Below are 17,536 nucleotides of genomic sequence, written 5' to 3'. Positions count from 1 at the left end.
TGATCACAAAAAGTCAGCATAAATCCATAAATAAGTAATAGTTCTAATTTGAAGTTCTTAATTTTTGTGTTTTATGTCATAGACCCCTCTAAAAGACTAATGAAGCCTTTTGAAAACCTTCCTCAGAATGTTTTTAAATATTAAGAATAAAATAAATAGGATTGCAAAGGCAGCCAATTATATCAAAATCCACTTATCAAAATATTTTAAGTGTAAATGGGCCCTAGGTTAAAAGCCTTGCTATAAACGAACTCATTTCCTTCTTTGACAAATTAACTAAATTGATAGATCAGAAGAAAGCCATTGACATAGTGTATCTGAAACTCAGTAAAGTATTTGCAAATCCTTCACAATATTCTTGTGAACAAGATGGAGTCATGGCTGGATAATGATACACTTAGATAAAATTCTCAAAACCGATGAAATGACCATAATAAAGATTGTAATGTCAATCTAGGTGGGCATCTCCAGTGGCATACCACAGAAATCTCTATCCTTGACCTTTATCAGTGATTTGGATAAAGACCTAGATGGCTTACATATCAGATTTTTAGATTACACAAAAACTGAGGCTAACAAATACTTTGGATAACAGAATTAGGATACAAAAATAGCTCAATGAAATAGAATCCTAGGCTTAATCTAGTGGGATTAAATTTGATAGGGATAAGTCTAAAGCTTTACATCAACTCAACATTTAGCTACATAGATATAGATATGCTAGGAGAAATGTGACTCAGCAAAAGTTCATGTGAAAAGAACCAGGTGGAGTTACTGAACAAGTTTAACAAAAGTTAATAGTGTGTAATATCTGGAACAACAATTTAAAGAAAAAATTACTCAGGCTACGTGGATAAAAGGGTCTTTCCGTGTTCTGTCATGGGCAAACATCTGAATTGTATCCATTTCTAGGCACCCTATTTTATAGTCAAATATAAGCCTGTCAGTAGAAATGTAAGCGGCTTGAGGACAGGGATTATTTTATTTTATCTTTTTATCTCTAATGTCTAGCACAGGACTCTGACAGCTGCTTAATGTCTATTGAATTTTAGGAAGTACATTGGCAAAATTATGCCCAGATTAAGAAAAAACAAGATAGTGAGAGACTGTATTGTAGGAAACTATTAAGACACTAGGGATGTCTTACTGAAGAGGACAAGAATATTTCTCTTTGATTATCAGGTGAGATTCTAGTTTCCTTTTGAAAATTCAGACTGTAACCTCTTGTAGTTACATCTTAAAATTCTCATGGATGGACATTTGAGAAGGAAATTGGAAACTGAGGGAAAATGGAGAGAGGAGAGAAAGAGACATAGGAATTAAACTTATTTTTTTTAATTAAATTAAACTCAGAGACAAGGAGTTAAAAAATATGGGCTACATGTTGCCGTGCTCCTCAGATGGAATTGAGAGGATGCTCCACACGCTCCCTCAAACTTTTATTGGAGAGTTTAGGAATGTGGAGTGGGAGGTAACTAATGAACATGTGACATGGCATAGGCTTTAACATTGGCTCAATTGACAATCACGTGATCAAAAGAGGAGGAGATTAATCAAACATGTGACTTAGAAAGGAATGTGGTCTAACAAGGTGTGAGCTAGGACCCTGTGGCAAATAATGTCCTGCTCAGGAATTCTTTTTATCCTTTGGACTGAAGATTTGGCAATACAGTAATCAATAAGTAACATGACCATGAGTCTGGTATATGAACACATAGGATACAATATCAATACATCAATAATACTTCCATGACGTTAACATACCTGGTATGCTACACAGACTACGGTACTGGCAATTAAGAAGAAAAATCAATGTTAAAACCAGAAGTTAGTACTAGAAGTGGTTAGAAGTTTTCAAGAGGTGGGTGTTGTCATCATTTAAGGAAATTTTCATAACTTTGAAGTATCTAATCTAATTAGAAGGATCTAATATCCCAAGGGTTACCTTGAAAGACAATTAATTCTTCAGTTTCTTGAAGTCTTCAAGCAAAGGCTGCATGAACCTTCACTGATAATGGTATAAAGGGATTTATGTTTCAGGCATTGGTTGGACTAAAGGACTTTGGTGATCTATTCTAACTCTGCTCCTTAGCTTCCTCTTTTGTAGAATGAATCTAATAAAGTATATCTTTCCTAAATTTCCTCACATGTCTGTAATGAGAAAAAAGTGAAATAATAAATTAGCAAGTACTTGAAACAGAAGAGACATTTGAGAAATTCCTGTTAACTGGGCATTTGTAACTCTCTGAGAAAAAGAAGTTCATCAAAGTGAATTTCAGTTTTTATAAGGGAAAGCCTAAAAATGGGTTGTCCACTGTATGTAGGGTTTTTCAGTTGTCCTCAGGCAAATCTTTATGTCTCCAAAAAGTTTTGATCACGGGTTAGATTTGGGAAGGCTTTCAGAGATTATCTCGTCCAACCATATTTTAGAGAAGAAACTAAAGCCCTAGGAATTCGAGTGACTTGCTTAGGATCACCCTGACAGAGTTGGAAGTGGGGTTTGAATTAAAGTCCTTCAGTCCCAAAGCTAGAACCTTGCCATGGTACCATACTACTTCTTTGTTCTCATTCAAAGATATTGGCAAACTGACTGCAATTTACCTTCCTGGTGATGTGTTGTTGATTGTTGAGTGGTTTTTCAGACGTGTCCAGTTCTTCATGCAGCCATTTGGGGTTTTCTTCGCCAAGATACAGGACACAGCTGGCAAGGACCTGAGGTCAAATTTGAACTCAGATCTTCCTGACTCCAGGGCCAGCTCTCTATCTATTGTACCACCTAGCTACTGGTGATGTGTTGGTTTCTATTTATTATATGCACTACAATTAGAAAGGACTGGGAGTCTTATGTGGGTTTTTTGTCTTCAGACCCACAATAAAATCAACATCACCAATTCTTTTTTGTAAACCCTTAATTAGACAATTAGTGTTAAGTGATTTGCCCAGGTTCACATAGCTAAGGAAGTGTCTAAGATCAAATTTGATCCCATCTGTGGTCTTGGCTCTCAATCCACTGAGCCACCTACCTGCCTCTACCACCAATTTTTCATGTGTTCTCCAAAGGAATTTGGTAAGCCATCTTTCTACTTAATTTTTTGCAACTCCTTTATGTCTTTCAGTTTCATTCATATCAAGAAATGTCAACATGGATGTGGTTCAGATAGTGTGTTTATTCAGTGTTTGCTGGACCAATATTACTCTTTCAGAAAAAGAGTGGTAAAATTAATGTTCCTAAATAGTTTAAGAACCTTTTGATTCTAGGGAAGGCACGTGGCACTCAGTGGTTGGAGAGCCAGATCTGGAGATGGGAGGTCTTGGGTTCAAATTGGCCTCAAAACTTTTTAGCTGTATAACCTTGGGCAAGTCACTTAACCCCAACTGCTTAATCATTTCCACTCTTCTGCCTTAGAGCCGATACTTAGCGTAGATTCTAAGACAGAAGGTAAGGGTTTATGCTAAAAAATACATAAAAAAGAAAGAACTTTATGATTCAAGATCTCCATACTGTCTTTCTTGCTCTTCTGCCACATTTGATAAGAGAAGGACATGTGATTAAAAGTGAACCTGCATTTTAATCTGTTTCAAGGTTTGCTATGGTACTCCTGGTAAATTTTTTTTTAATTAAGTATTTGAAGATGGGAGGTCCTAGGTTCAAATCTGGCTTCAGCCACTTCCTAGCTGTGTGACCCTGGGCAAGTCACTTGACCCCCATTGCCTAGCCCTTACCACTCTTCTGCCTTGGAGCCAATACACAGTATTGACTCCAAGACAGAAGGTAAGGTAAGGGTTTAAAAAAAAAAATTAAGTATTTGACATTCTGGTGATGATCTGTGTCACTTTTTAAGTTTGCATTTTTAAAAAAAAATATTTTTTTTATCCAATTACATTTAAAAACAAATTTTAACACTTTAAAAAACTTTTGCATTCCAAATTCTCTCCCTCCTTTCATCTTCCACCTCCTTTAGAAAGCAAGCAATTTGATATAGACTATACATGTGTAGTCAAGTAAAATGTATTTCCATATTAGATAGGTTGCAAAAGAAAACTCAGACCAAAAAGAAAGTTAAACTATATGTATGTAATTTTTTGTGGATCTGTGTATATCCACATATATATTCTTTGGTCTGCATTCAGACTCTATCAGTTCTTTTTCTGGAGGTGGGTAGCATTTTTTTTATCATAAGCACTTTGGAATTGTCTTGGATCATTATATTGCTGGAAATAGCTGTCATTAATAGCTGATCATCATAAATATTGCTGTCGTGTTAACCAATATGATAGGTATGAGGGATTACTTCAGAGTTACTTTTAATTTGCATTTCTCTAATGGGTAGTGAGTTAGAGCATTTTTCCACATGACTATAGATAGCCTTGATTTCTTCTTCTGAAAACTGCCTATTGATATCCTTTGATCATTTACCATTTGGAGAATTAAATGCTCATACAAAGTTGACTCTATTCCCTCTATACCTTTGAGAAATGAGGCCTTTGTCAGAGATACTTGCTGGAAAAAAATGTTTTCCCAGTTTTCTGCTTTCCCTCTAATCTTGGCTGCATTTGGTTTTATTTGTATAAAAAGTTTTTAACTTAATGTAATCAAAATTATCCATTTTACTTCCTATAATGCTTTCTATCTCTTGTTTTATAATAAATTCTTTACAACTGTAAGAGTTTAAATTTAGGTTTTATGCTAAATATGAAAATTCTAAAGTAATATTGTTATTGCCTATTTAAAAATATTATCACTTAAGCCAAATGACTTTTAGCAGCTTTATTTACAAAGAGTTGGAAAGAGTGAAAGTGGAAAAATGTAGATAAAGAGAAAGATTCTAATAAGCCTGTCAGCCTTCTCCTGAGAAGCCAACCTCAGCCCCAGCGGGGCTTCCTCAAGACTCTGTCTCCACATGGATTTCCCAGTAACCCTCAGTCAAAAGTCCTGGTGGTGTCTTTAGCCAGGGTTCCATCTATACAGCCTCCTCCAAAGCCAAAGCAGGAATCCCAGTCACTCACCCAGCAAGCCAATGTAGGATCCAGGGAAAAGGTCTCTTTTCAGTCAGGAAAGAAATCTCTGGAACCAATCTCTCCAAATGCCAGGAAGGGAATGAATCTTCAGAACCAATCTCTCCAGAAACCAGGAAAGGAATGAATACTAGACCATGCTGGTCTCTTTTATACCCCCTTTTTCCACATCACTTCCTGTCACTCCCCCTTCTTCACAGAAACCAATGGCAGTCTTTCCATTTGCCTAGCACTGCCCAAGGTGGGGGGGGGGGGGGGAGGGTGAGAGTGGGAGGTAGTGGACTTTGGAGTTGTAATTCTAGTAAGTGACATGTGAACTCTCATACTTAATGGTAAGTAGGGGTACTTTAAGTTCTTGATTGGATTATCTAAAAATAGACAAAGGGAAAGTTCACACTACCCATGGATCTTACAGGTAAAATATTCTATGTTCCCCTAATTTGCTTATGATATCACCCTTTATGTCTAAATCGTGGATCCATTTTGACCATTCCTTGGAATACTGTATGAGATGTTGGTCTATACTTTGTTTATGCCAAACTATTCTTCAGTTTTCCCAGCAATTTTTGCCAAATAGTGACTTCTTCTCTCCTAGAATTTGGATCTTTGGGCTTATCAAATATAAGATAATTATGGTCATGTACTAGTGTGCATTGTATACCTAATTTATTCTACCAGTTGACTTCTCTATTTCTTAATCAGTATAAGATTTATTGTAATTATTACCATTTTTTAATAGTTTGACATCTTGTAAGGCTAGATAGTCTTCCTTCACATTTTTTCCCATTAATTCCCTTGATATTTTTTATCTTTTGTTCTGACAGATGAATTTTGTTATTTTTTTCTATCTCTATAAAATAATTTTTGGAAGTCTAATTGGTGTGGCATTGAATAAGTCAATTAATTTAGTTAGAATTACAAATTGTATTATATTGACTTGGCTACACATGAGCAATTAATATTTCTCCAGTAACTTATCTCTAAATGTATTTGTGTGATAAGTGTTTTATAATTGTGTTCATATAATTCCTGGGTTTATCTTGGTAAGAAGACTCCCAAGTATTTTCTACTGTCTAGAGTTATCTTAAATGGAATTTCCCTTTCTCTTGCTGCTGGACTTCATTGGTAATATACAGAAATATTGATGAATTGTGTGGGTTTATTTTATATCCTACAACTTTGCTGAAGTTGACATTATTTCAAATAGCTTTTTAGTTGATTCTCTAAGATTCTCTAAGTATATACTATCATATCTCTGCAAAGAGTGCTATTTTTTTTCCTTATTGCCTATTCTATTACTCAACAAAATTTCTAATCTAATTGCTACAACTTTAATTTTTAGTACAATATTGAATAATAGTGATAAAGGGCTTCCTTGCTTCTCCCCAAATCTTATTGAGAAGGCTTCTAGTTTATCCACATTATAGATAATGTTTGATGGTAGATTTCAATAGAAACTGTTTGTCACTTAAGGAAAGCTCCATTTATTCCTATGCTTTCCAGTGATTTTAGTATGAATGAGTGTTGTGTTTCAGCAAGTTTTTCTGCATCTATTGAGATAATCAGATGGTTTTTGTTGTTTTAATTATTGATATAGTCAGTTATGCTGATAGTTTTCCTGATATTAAATAGCCCTGCATTCCTGGTATAAGTTCCACCTGGTCATGTTGTATGATATTTGTGATAAATTGCTATAATCTCTTTGCTAGTATTTTAAAATTTTGTATCAATATCCATGAAGGAAGTTGTTCAATAGTTTTCTTTCTCTGTTTTCATTCTTCTTGATTTAGGTATCAATACCACATTTGTGTCATAAAAGAATCTGTAGGTCTGAATCTTTGCCTATTTTCCAAATAGATTACATAGGATTAAAATGAATTGTTCTTTAAATTTTTGTTAGAATTCACTTGTTTGTTTGTTTGAAATCCTTAACTTTCATCTTAGAATCAATAATGTGTATTGGTTCCAAGGCAGAAGAGCAGTAAGAGCTAGGCAATGGGGAGTTGAGTGATTTGGCCAGGGTCACACAGCTAGGAAGTGTCTGAGGTCACATTTGAACCCAGGACCTCTCCTGTCTCTAGAACTGGCTCTCAATCTACTGAGCCACCCAACTGCCCTGGTAGAATTCATTTGTGAATCTATCTAGTCCTGGTCAATTTTTTTTAGGGAGCTCATTGAAGAACTGCTCAATTTCTTTTTTCCAAAATAGGGCCATAGAAGTATTCTATTTCTTCCTCTATTAACCTGTGCAATTTATATTTTTGTAAATATTCATCTATTTCACTTAGGTTGTCAGATTTAATGACATATAATTGATTAAATATCTGTTAATAGTAATTTTAATTTCCTCTTCATTAGTGATGAATTGATTCTTTTCATTTTTTAAAAAACCTTTTCCTTCTGACAGAACCAATACTATGTGTGAGTGGTAAGGGTTAAGCAATGGAGGTTAAGTGAATTGCCCAGGATCACAGAGCCAGGAAGTATCTGAGGCCACATTTGAATGTGGGGCATCCTTTCTTTAGGACTGGCTCTTAATCCACTGAACCACGTAGCTTCCCCTATTCTTTTCATTTTTGGTATTGGTAATTTGATTTTCCTCTTTTTATTTCATCAAATTAATCAATGATTTCTATTTTTTATTGTGTGTGGGTTTTTGAAAAACAAAACCAGCTTTTAGTTCTATTTATTAGTTCAATGGTTTTTTAACTTCAATTTTAGTAATCTCTCTTTTGATTTTCAAGATTTCCAATTTGGTGTTTAATTGAGGGCTTTCAATTTTTTTTAGTTGTTTGGTTTGTTTTTTTTTCAGTTCCATGCATGACTCATTGATTTAGTCTTTTTCTATTTTGTTGATAGAGAAATTTCTCCCTAAGTACTGCTTTGGCAACATTTCATTAATTCTAGTTAGTGGTAGTCTCTTGGTGATCGAGAATGACAATTGTCTTTGTGCATTATCATCTATTGGTGTACCCTCATGTGGCTTTGGAGTCCAAAGGCTGAGGCTCAGAGTTTGTGGCACATGGGGCCTGGGACTCCAGTTGTTACGGGACGGGCAGCTGTGGCCTGGTGTCGGTGTTCACACGCAGTGGCAAGACGTCGACGTCACTCATCTTCAAAGGTGGTGGCGGCCTGGTGAATGTGGGTTCGCCAGCTGCTTCTGTCAGAGGCAGCGAGTTCTAGTTGTTTTGGTGTGATGCCAGCCCACTTCAAGTTGGACTTTAGCTGATCCTTGAATCTTTTCTTTGGTCGGCCTGGTTTCCTGAGTCCAGCTGACAGTTCACCATAGAATACCTGTCTTGGTATTCGCTGTGAGTCCATGCGGATGACGTGTCCAGACCATCGTAGCTGGGTTTGGAGGACCATGACTTCGATGCTGGTGGAGTTGGCTCTGTCGAGGACTTCCTGATTGATGATTCGGTCCTGCCATCGGATCCTCATGATTGATCGGAGGGAGCGTTGGTGGAATTGCTCCAGCTGTTTCCTGTGCTTCCGGTACAGTGTCCATGTCTTGCAACCGTACAAGAGCAAACTGAGGACCACTGCATTGTACACTTTGAGCTTCGTCTCAGTGCTTACACCTCTGTGTTGGAGGACTTTTCTTTAATTCTAGTGTATTGATTATAACTAGGATTTGTTATTTTACTAACTCATTCTTTAGAATTAGATGAGTTATTTTCCAATTATTTTCATCTCTGTTTCCATGACCCCTTATTGAATGTAATTTATATTGCGTTATAATCTGAAAAGGATGCATTAGTATTTTTGATTTTCTGCATTTGATTGTGAAGTTTTTATGCCCTAATACATGACTCATTTTTGTGTCAATGCCATATACCACTGAAAGAAGTATATTCTTTTCCATTCCCATTCAATTTTCTATCATATTTAACTTTTCTAAAAATTTGTTCATCTCCTTAAATTCTTTCTTGTTTATATTTTGGTTAGATTTATCTGGCTCTGAGAGTGGAAAGTTAAGGTCTCCTAGTGATATAGTTTTACTATCTATTTCATCCTATAACTCATTTTTTTTCCTTTAAGAATTTGGATGCTATACCATTGGATGCATATGTGTTTGGTATTGGTATTACTTCATTGCCTATTGTCCTTTTTTGTAAAGATATTTTATTTTACCCATTACATGTAAAAACAATTTTCCACATAAGTTTTCTGAAGTTATATGATGCTAAAGTCATATAATTCTGAAGTTATATGTCTCCCTCTCTCCCTCCTTTCTCCAAGAGCTGGTAAGCAATTTGATCTGGGTTAGGCATATATTATCATGCAAAACATATTTCCATATTGTTCATTTTTGTAAGAGAATACTCATATAAAACCAAAAGCCCAAAATAAAAATACAAATAAGCTAAAATGAAAAATCATGTTTTGATCTGCATTCCAACTCTAATAGTTCTTTCTCTGGAGGTAGATATTCATTTTTTGTCATAAGACCCACAAAATTGTCCCAGATCATTGTATTGCTGTTGATCATTCCACAATATTGCTATTACTGTGTACAGTGTTTTCTTGGTTCTCTTTTTTTCACTCTGTATCATTTTATGTAGGTCTTTCCATCTCTTACTGACATCATCCTGTTCATCTTTCTTATAGCACAATAGTATTCCAGCTCCAATATATACCACAATTTGTTCTGCCTTTCCTTAGCTGATGAACATTAATTTTAATTTCCAATTATTTGTCACCACGAAAAGAGCTGCTATAAATATTTTTGTACAAGCAGGCTTTTCCCTCCTTTTTTAAAAATCTCCTTGAGATATAAACCTAGTAGTGGTATTCCTGGATCAAATTGTTTTTTTGGGCATAGTTCTGAATTGCCCTTCAGAATGGTTGGATCAGTTTACAACTCCACCAACAATGTATTAGTGTCCTAATTTTACCACATCCTGTCCAACATTTATCACTTTCCTTAACTGTCATATTGGCCAATCTGATAGGTGTAAGGTGGTACCTCAGAGTTGTTTTAATTTGCATTTCTTTAATCAAGAGTGATTTAAAACACTTTATATGATTATTAATAGCTTTGACTTCTTCATCTGAAAATTGCTTTTTTATATCCTTTGGCCACTTGCCAATTGAGTTGTATTCTTACAAATTTCACTTAGTTCTCTGTATATTTGAGAAACGAGACCTTTATGAGAGAAAATTATAATAATTTTTTCCTAATTTATTCCTTCCTTTCTAATTTTGGTTACATTGGTTTTGTTTGTCCAAAACCTTTTAAATTTAATATAGTCAAAAGTATTCATTTAACCTCTCGTATTGTCCTTTATCTCTTTTTTGGTCATAAATTTTTCCCTTTTCCATAGATCTGACAGGTAAACTATTATGTTTCATTAATTTACTTGTAATATCACCCTTTATATCCAAATCATATACCCATCTTGATCTATGGTATCTTTTAGCAAAATGTAGTTCCTCTGTTTTTCTCTTTTAATTAGATCTATTTTTGCTTTTTCTTTGTCTGAAATCATGACTGATACCCATATCCATCTTCCCCTCCACTTTAAAAGCTTTACCTTTCATTCCTCTTTCATGTGAGGTAATTTTTCCATATTCTACCTTTCCCTTTTCCCTTGTCCCCAATGCTTCCCTCTTTCTCACTCCATAATTTTATTTTATTTTTAAATCCTTACTTTCTGCCTTAGAATCAATACTGTGTATTGGTTCCAAGGCAGAAGAGCAGTAAGGGGTAGGCAATGGGGGTTAAGTGACTTGCCCAGGATCACACAGCTAAGAAGTGTCTGAGTCCAGATTTGAATCCAACACCTCCTGCCTCTAGGCCTGGCTTTCAATCCACTGAGCCACAAAGCTGCCCTTCCAGAATGCTATTTTTAAAAAAATCATCCCATCATAGCCAACTCATATTTGTGCCCTCTGTCTATGTAAACTCCTTCTAATTGTTCTAATAATGATAAAGTTTTTAGGAGTTACAAGTATCATCTTCCTAGGAGAGCTGTAAACAATTTAGCCTTACTGAATCCCTAATGATTGCTCTTTTATGTTTACCTTTTTATGCTTCCCTTGAGCTTTTTATTTCAAAGTCATTTTTTCTATTCAGCTCTGGTCTTTTCATAAGGAATGCTTGAAAGTCCTCTATTTCATTTAATATCTGTTTTCCTTCTGAAAGATTATAATCAGTTTTGCTGAGTAGATAATTCTTGGTGTAATCAAAGCTCCTTTGCTGTGTGGCAAAACCCTCTGATCCTTTAATGTGAAAGCTATTAAATCTTATGTATCCTGACTATGGTTACATTATATTTGAAATTTTTCTTTCAGGATGCTCAAAATATTTTCTCCTAGATCTGGGATCTCTGGAATTTGGCTTTAATATTCTTGGGAGAGTTTTAATTTGGGAATTTATTTCATGAGGCAATCAGCTTTCAGTTTCTGTTCTACTCTCTGATTCTAGAATATTGGGGCAATTTTCTTTGATAATTACTTGAAATATGAGACTTAGGCTCTTTTTTATCATGGTTTTCAGATAATTCAAAAATTCTTAATTTATCTCTCTGTAGGGCAGTGAAGTATCTCAATGGATAGAGAGCCAAGCCTAGAGACAAAAGATATTGGCTTCAAATCTGGTCATAGAAACTTCCTAGCTGTGTGACACTAGGTAAGTCACTTGACCTCAATTGCCTAATCTTTCCCATTCTTCTGCCTGAGAATTACTATTATTGATTCTAAGACAGAAAGGGCTTTTTAAAAATAATCTCTCCTTGATCTAATTTCAAATCAGTTATTTTTCCAAAGAGTTATTTAACATTTTATTCTTTTTCTTTTCATTTTTTTATTTTGTTTTATTGTTTCTTGCTATTTCGTGGAGACATTAGCTTTGACTTGCCCAATACTTTTTTTTTAAAAGAAATTGTTGTCTTCAGTGAGTTTTTGTATTTTTGTATTTCAGTGACTTTTTTGAGCTTTTCCATTTGTCCAATTCTGCTTTTTTGAGGAGTTCTTTTCTTCATTGTGGAGTGGCAGAACCAACAAAAGGTAAAACAGTTTTCTAGCCTAGAACAATTTAAGAGATTGATCAGATTATAAGGCAACCTTTGCTGGCACTGGGTGTAGGACTGTATAGAGTTGAGAGGAACACTAGCTTCCTTGAATTTTTATATCTTTTGCCATTTTTCCAATTCTGCTTTTGGAGGGTTTTTTCAGGAATTCCTTTGGGGCCCACCTTCAGGTCATTCTTGCTGCTCTTTTCAAAGCTTGTTCTGAGGTTCTGTATGTTTTCAGTTCTTCCAAGATGGTATGATCTTAGGACAGATGTGTTACTGCTCCTCTGACCTGTGCCCTGGTGTATGACTGACCACAAGCACCATGCCCTGTTACTGTGACCAGAACTTCTGTACCCACAGCAAGCACTAATAAACTCGTATTCCTCTCAACTCTAGGATTGAGACCTGAAATTGCATATGAGTAATGCACCCAGTGCCAGCAAGGGGTGCCCTATAATCTTCTGACCCATCTCCTAAGTTGTTCTGGGGTAGAAAATTCTTTCACCTCAACCTTTTGTTGGTTCTGCCACTCTATAATTCAATTTGAAGCATTATTTTAAAGTTGTTTAGAAGAGAGCTCAGATGAGTCCCTGCTTTTATTCCATCATCTTGGCTTCACCACTAAGTTAGCAACTAAAAATAAAATTTGCTTCCTAATTTTTAAAAAGTTTAGTTGATTAAACTATAGAATACTTAGTTACTCTCAGCAATACAGTGATCTAGGAAAGTTCTAAAGAACTATTGGAGTTAGAATTCAGAAGAAGCATAGTATTTTTCACATTATTTATGTTTTTATTTGGGGGTTTTAGTTTTATATGAGTGTTTTCTTACAACAATGATTACTATGGAAACATGTTTTGCATGATAATGCAATTCTTCATTGTATGATTAACCCATCTAGACGGAGACAATTTAGATCTTATAATGTCAAGAAATGGATGTTGAAAATCATTATTACATGTAATTGGAAAATACAATATCTTTTAACAAATTTAGTTGATTGTTATATTTCTTTAGTTTGATAAATAAAATATGATTTAAAGTTGAATGTTTAACAAATTTTAGTCTCAAAGCTAATTAATTAACTAATTAGACTGTCTGGCCTTTATGTGATGGGGTGGGAGTAAAGTATAATGAAATATGTTGTATATGTCTAGGACTAAATCTCTAATATTCTGACCCTGAAAGGTTTAAGCATTTATATCTTTTAGGACTAACCACCTAGATATTTAAGAACCATTTTTCATTACTCATTCTTTTCTTTGTCCATCCCAGTTTGAGGGCACAACACTCACGTACATGATTAACACAACAGGACTTGAGCAGCTATCAACGTTATTAAACCAGCCATTTTCCTTTAGTCAGCGGTTTTCAGCAAGCAAAAGAATTTTATTAAATACATTCCAGATCAGCTTACAGAATAAAGCAAGCCATTGACAACTGTCCTTAACAGAGAACCATTTTTTAAAAGTCTAATTTTCTTCTGTAATTAAGGCTTGTTGGTGTCCAACCCTCCTGGCTAACTACAAATAAATTGAAAAAGTTGTTGGAACTCAACTAGTGGAGTCTTGCAAAAAGAGAGAATTAGATCTGTGGCTTAAAACAGAGTTGCACAAGCTCTCAGATCACCTTTTTTTTTGTATGATACATGAATTGGAAATGAATTGCTAGAAGTATCTGAGCCCTTCCATTGTTCCCCTTTCTCCTAGTCTTTTGCCTTTTACCTGGAAGGTTTCGCTTGCATTACCTGCTAGTCTCACCTACAGTACATCAGTGTGTGGGGAAAGTAAAATGGAAAATATTACTTTCTTCAGTGGTGCTTTAATAATTCATATGTTCTGTATAGGATCCCATGTAACCTATCCTTTCTGTCACCCTGGGCTGGTAGATATTTTTTAGGTTGCTAAAACAGATCATTTATTTATTCATTCATTTCTCTGCCTCCATATCTGTTTGTTTGCAGCTCTCTGCTAATCTGATGTAACTCAATAGCAAAATTTCTACAGAAAAGAATAATAAAATCCCAAATACTGCTTCCTCAGAAATACATAAGAATCAAATGAGTCATGTGTGTGTGTGTGTGTGTGTGTGTGTATTGGGGGGGGGGAGGCTAGCATGTGGGGAGCAAATTCAGACTCCAGTGCTGGTAATTAACAGGAAGAGGAATGTTGAAACTTGAGCATAAATCGACTTGTACACACCTGTAAGTGGCATAGTTCAGGGCACCCAGAGCAAGTTGAAATATGAGTTCAGTTAAGAAATGCCTCTACAAGTTTGTTCTTTGTTTAAAAAAAATCAAATAAGACCTAGGCTAATCAAGAGATAAGTGTAGCGTCAGACTTTGGGAAGATGTAAGTCAGCTATTACAAACTTCTCAGGAACCCTTTTGGTCTATGTGATCCTCGACATGGTGAGCATAGAGCATTGGCTGTTTTCTCAAATGTTTTCTCCTTCAGACTAATGATACTTCCTTCAGTATCCTCCCTATCTCAACAAGGAAATAAATTTATTCAGAATAATCCTCCCTGATTACCAAAAAGTGGAGTTTAATTAACATGTCTTATCAGGGTCAACCATGGAAAAATCAAACTTAGAAATCGTCAGAATCATTCTTATACTATTTCCCCTATATTAACAGGGGGAGGGAGGGGAATATGCTCTGTTCTGGTAGAGTCTGCACAACTACATCATTTAAGTATATGAAAGAAATTACAGTTGTGGTAGTTTGTAATAGGAAACTTTGAGAAGTCTTTTTGTTAGTAAAGATACTACAGAGTGTAGTATAGCTGTTTAATTCATATTTTCCTGTAAATCATGTTCTCTCTCTTTCCCTGGTCCCAAGACTCTCAGAAAGACTGGGGCCAATCTTGAAGGGTAACCCCAAAAGACAAGCTTGGAAATCAAGAAGGCCAAATCTGTATCTATACTCTTTCTCTCTATATATATATATACATATATATGTATATATCTATACAAATCAAATCTATACTTGATTTGGGGTTTTCTCATGAGATTAAATTCCAAGGCTGGCACTACCCCCCAAATTTCCTTTTCTTGACTAGTTGGTTGGATTTGGGGATTTTGATTACTAGTAAATCAAAATTTCCCTCCTCTGCATGAGAGGTTTAGGATCAACGATCATCGTCCATGAATTCATCTCTTGGGCCATGTGAACGAGTCCATTTTGCATTGGCCACATTCTTCAGCCAAAACTCTGTCATATCCATGACTTCCATCTCTTGGACTGAAAGTCCATCAGGTTTACAGTTCTTGCCCTGGACAAACATAATGGATGAGCACATGTAATTCCTTGAGGCATTGATTCTTAGAAGGGAAAAGGGAGTCTGCCAACCAAAACAGAATATCTGAATAAGAAAGAAGGCAAAGAAGGGTTGTTGTCTCACTTTTATAGGCCATTGGAGAGAGGAAGCTCTACCAAAAAGACTCTGTTCATTCAAAGAATGGCCAGATGGAGCTGAAAGATTTTTGCTCATCATAGTTCTCTAGCCTCAGTTTTCAGTTAAAATCTCCATTCTCTTTGTCCTACTGATGGTACCCTGACACTGAAAGGAAGAAGATGAGAAGTTCTAAGATCGCTGCCCACCATTCCATTCAAGATGACTAAGCTAGAAAAAAAAGTCCCGAGCATCATCTACTTACTTGGTTAATCCCACTGTATGTCATGTCACCAACTTTCCTAGAAAGTGCTATGAGTAAATTAATGATCTCTCTCTTCCTGCTAAGTTGAGAGGTCTGAGCAGAGACCATGAGCTGCCTGATTCCCCCTTCCTTCAGCAGTGGGAGATAGGTGGGGGAGAGGTCAGACTACCAAAATTTCAACCCCAGGATATTGAGAGAGAGAGAGAGGTTGGAGGAAGAGTTCATGGAAGAGGGGAGGCGATTTGTTTGAGTCAGAGGTATGTATTGATAAGATTATGGTTTCAAAATAAATATTTATTAGTTTTTAATAACTTGTAATAAGACGACATGATTCATAAACATGGTTGAGTCTAAGAAGAAGAGAGAAATTTCCAGGGAAATGAAGGCAATGAGACCAGTGAGAGTAACAGGTAAAGCAGATTCCACACATCCTCCCAATTATGAATAAAAGAGCTTCAGTCATTTCAGAAAAAGATGGAAGTTATCCAGACTTGAAGCAAAATTATCCAAAATAAAGATATTTGGGCAAAGAATCCCCATTGAGAAGTGTGATTTTTTTTATAGATTCCTAGAAGAATATCTAATATTTGATCTAGGATTCTATATGAACAGCATTTTCAGTATGTCACATGGGCAAGTAAGAAATCAGAGAGATGAATGTCAGTTTTCAACTTGTGCCTTAATAGCATTCCAACCCTGGGAGTCACCAGATTAACAAGACCAAGAAATAACTATTAAGCATATGAATATAAATGGATAGAAGATTCTTTCAGATGAACAGAATTGCCTAAGTTTTTTTACCTATTCAGCAGTATATTGTTTTAATTTTTAATTTTATTTTCTAGAAGATGTCATCCCTGTAAAAATTAATAAAGAGAAATGTCAAAAGAACTGTCACAAGTCATAATTAAGAAACCATAAGCTCAGAGAAAAGAAGAAACCTTGGGTTGACTCTCTCACTACTAGTCATACATGATTTCCACCTTAATGTTCAAGGAGTGCCACTTTCCTGAGAATTTCCTCCTGATTAATCATGAGAGTAGTATTGCTTTCATTCCAATGGTTAGGTAATAGCGTCTGCCCTTGCATATTTACTGGAGTGGCTCTTACAAGAGGATGGATCATGTTCATGTTGATTCTGTGTACAGTCAGCCCTAGAGGACATGCATTGAAGCTTCTGGAAGGACAATGTTAATCACTGTCTTTCCTAGAAGATATTTTTACTTAGTCAATGAATGTTTAAAAAAACCCACATAACCATATCACCATTAATTCTCATCAGAATTTTCCTTTAAAATAAAAATAAATAGGTAATAATAATGCATGATGGATTACATAAACAAAATCTATATGTGTTTTAAATAGACATTTATTTATTATTGTGCTGAGTATACCAAGATGTAGATAACACATTCCCTCTTCTTCAAATCCTTCCAGCCAAATGGAAGGGAATAAATATGGACACAAGTATCAAAAAAAGAGTGAGATAAGTGGAAAGGAGAAATGGAGGCAAAATGCTAGAAGGAACTGAAGGAGAGATCATTTTCTCCCTGGGGGGTACCAGGACAGCATCAAGGAACCTATTGCACTTGAATTAAAGCAAGAGAGGGACTTCAACAGAACTTAAGAGCAGTTAAGTCTGGTTCTAGGTGGGGATGGAAAAAACAAACAGGGGTTTTTAAATTTTATTTTTGTTTTAAACGGGTTTTTTTTTACACCCACAGTCAAATAAAATTTCCATTATACTGGCAAGTGCCAATGACTAAAACCTTGGTAACTCTTTCTGAGGTATATTAGACACCTGAAATGGGAAGTCCTCAGTGAGCTGTATCCTTCCTCCT

At 35.5% G+C, this 17,536-nt stretch overlaps 1 long non-coding RNA gene across 2 annotated transcripts in view; it reads left to right on the top strand.

Annotated features, from left to right (window-relative positions):
* LOC130455052 (uncharacterized) overlaps window positions 1-17,536 on the top strand; it is a 49,824-nt gene that overhangs the window by 13,418 nt on the left and 18,870 nt on the right. The window contains exon 2 of one of the 2 annotated variants that reach the window (XR_008912861.1): window positions 11,553-11,650. The exons of the other annotated variant lie outside the window; for it this stretch is intronic. This is a non-coding gene — a long non-coding RNA (uncharacterized LOC130455052). The remainder of the gene's footprint in view (window positions 1-11,552; window positions 11,651-17,536) is intronic. 2 annotated transcript variants of the gene reach the window in all.

This window comes from Monodelphis domestica, chromosome 6, assembly GCF_027887165.1.
Source record: "Monodelphis domestica isolate mMonDom1 chromosome 6, mMonDom1.pri, whole genome shotgun sequence".
Classification (NCBI taxonomy): domain Eukaryota; kingdom Metazoa; phylum Chordata; class Mammalia; order Didelphimorphia; family Didelphidae; genus Monodelphis; species Monodelphis domestica.
This window is presented reverse-complemented; position numbering and strand designations above follow the sequence as displayed.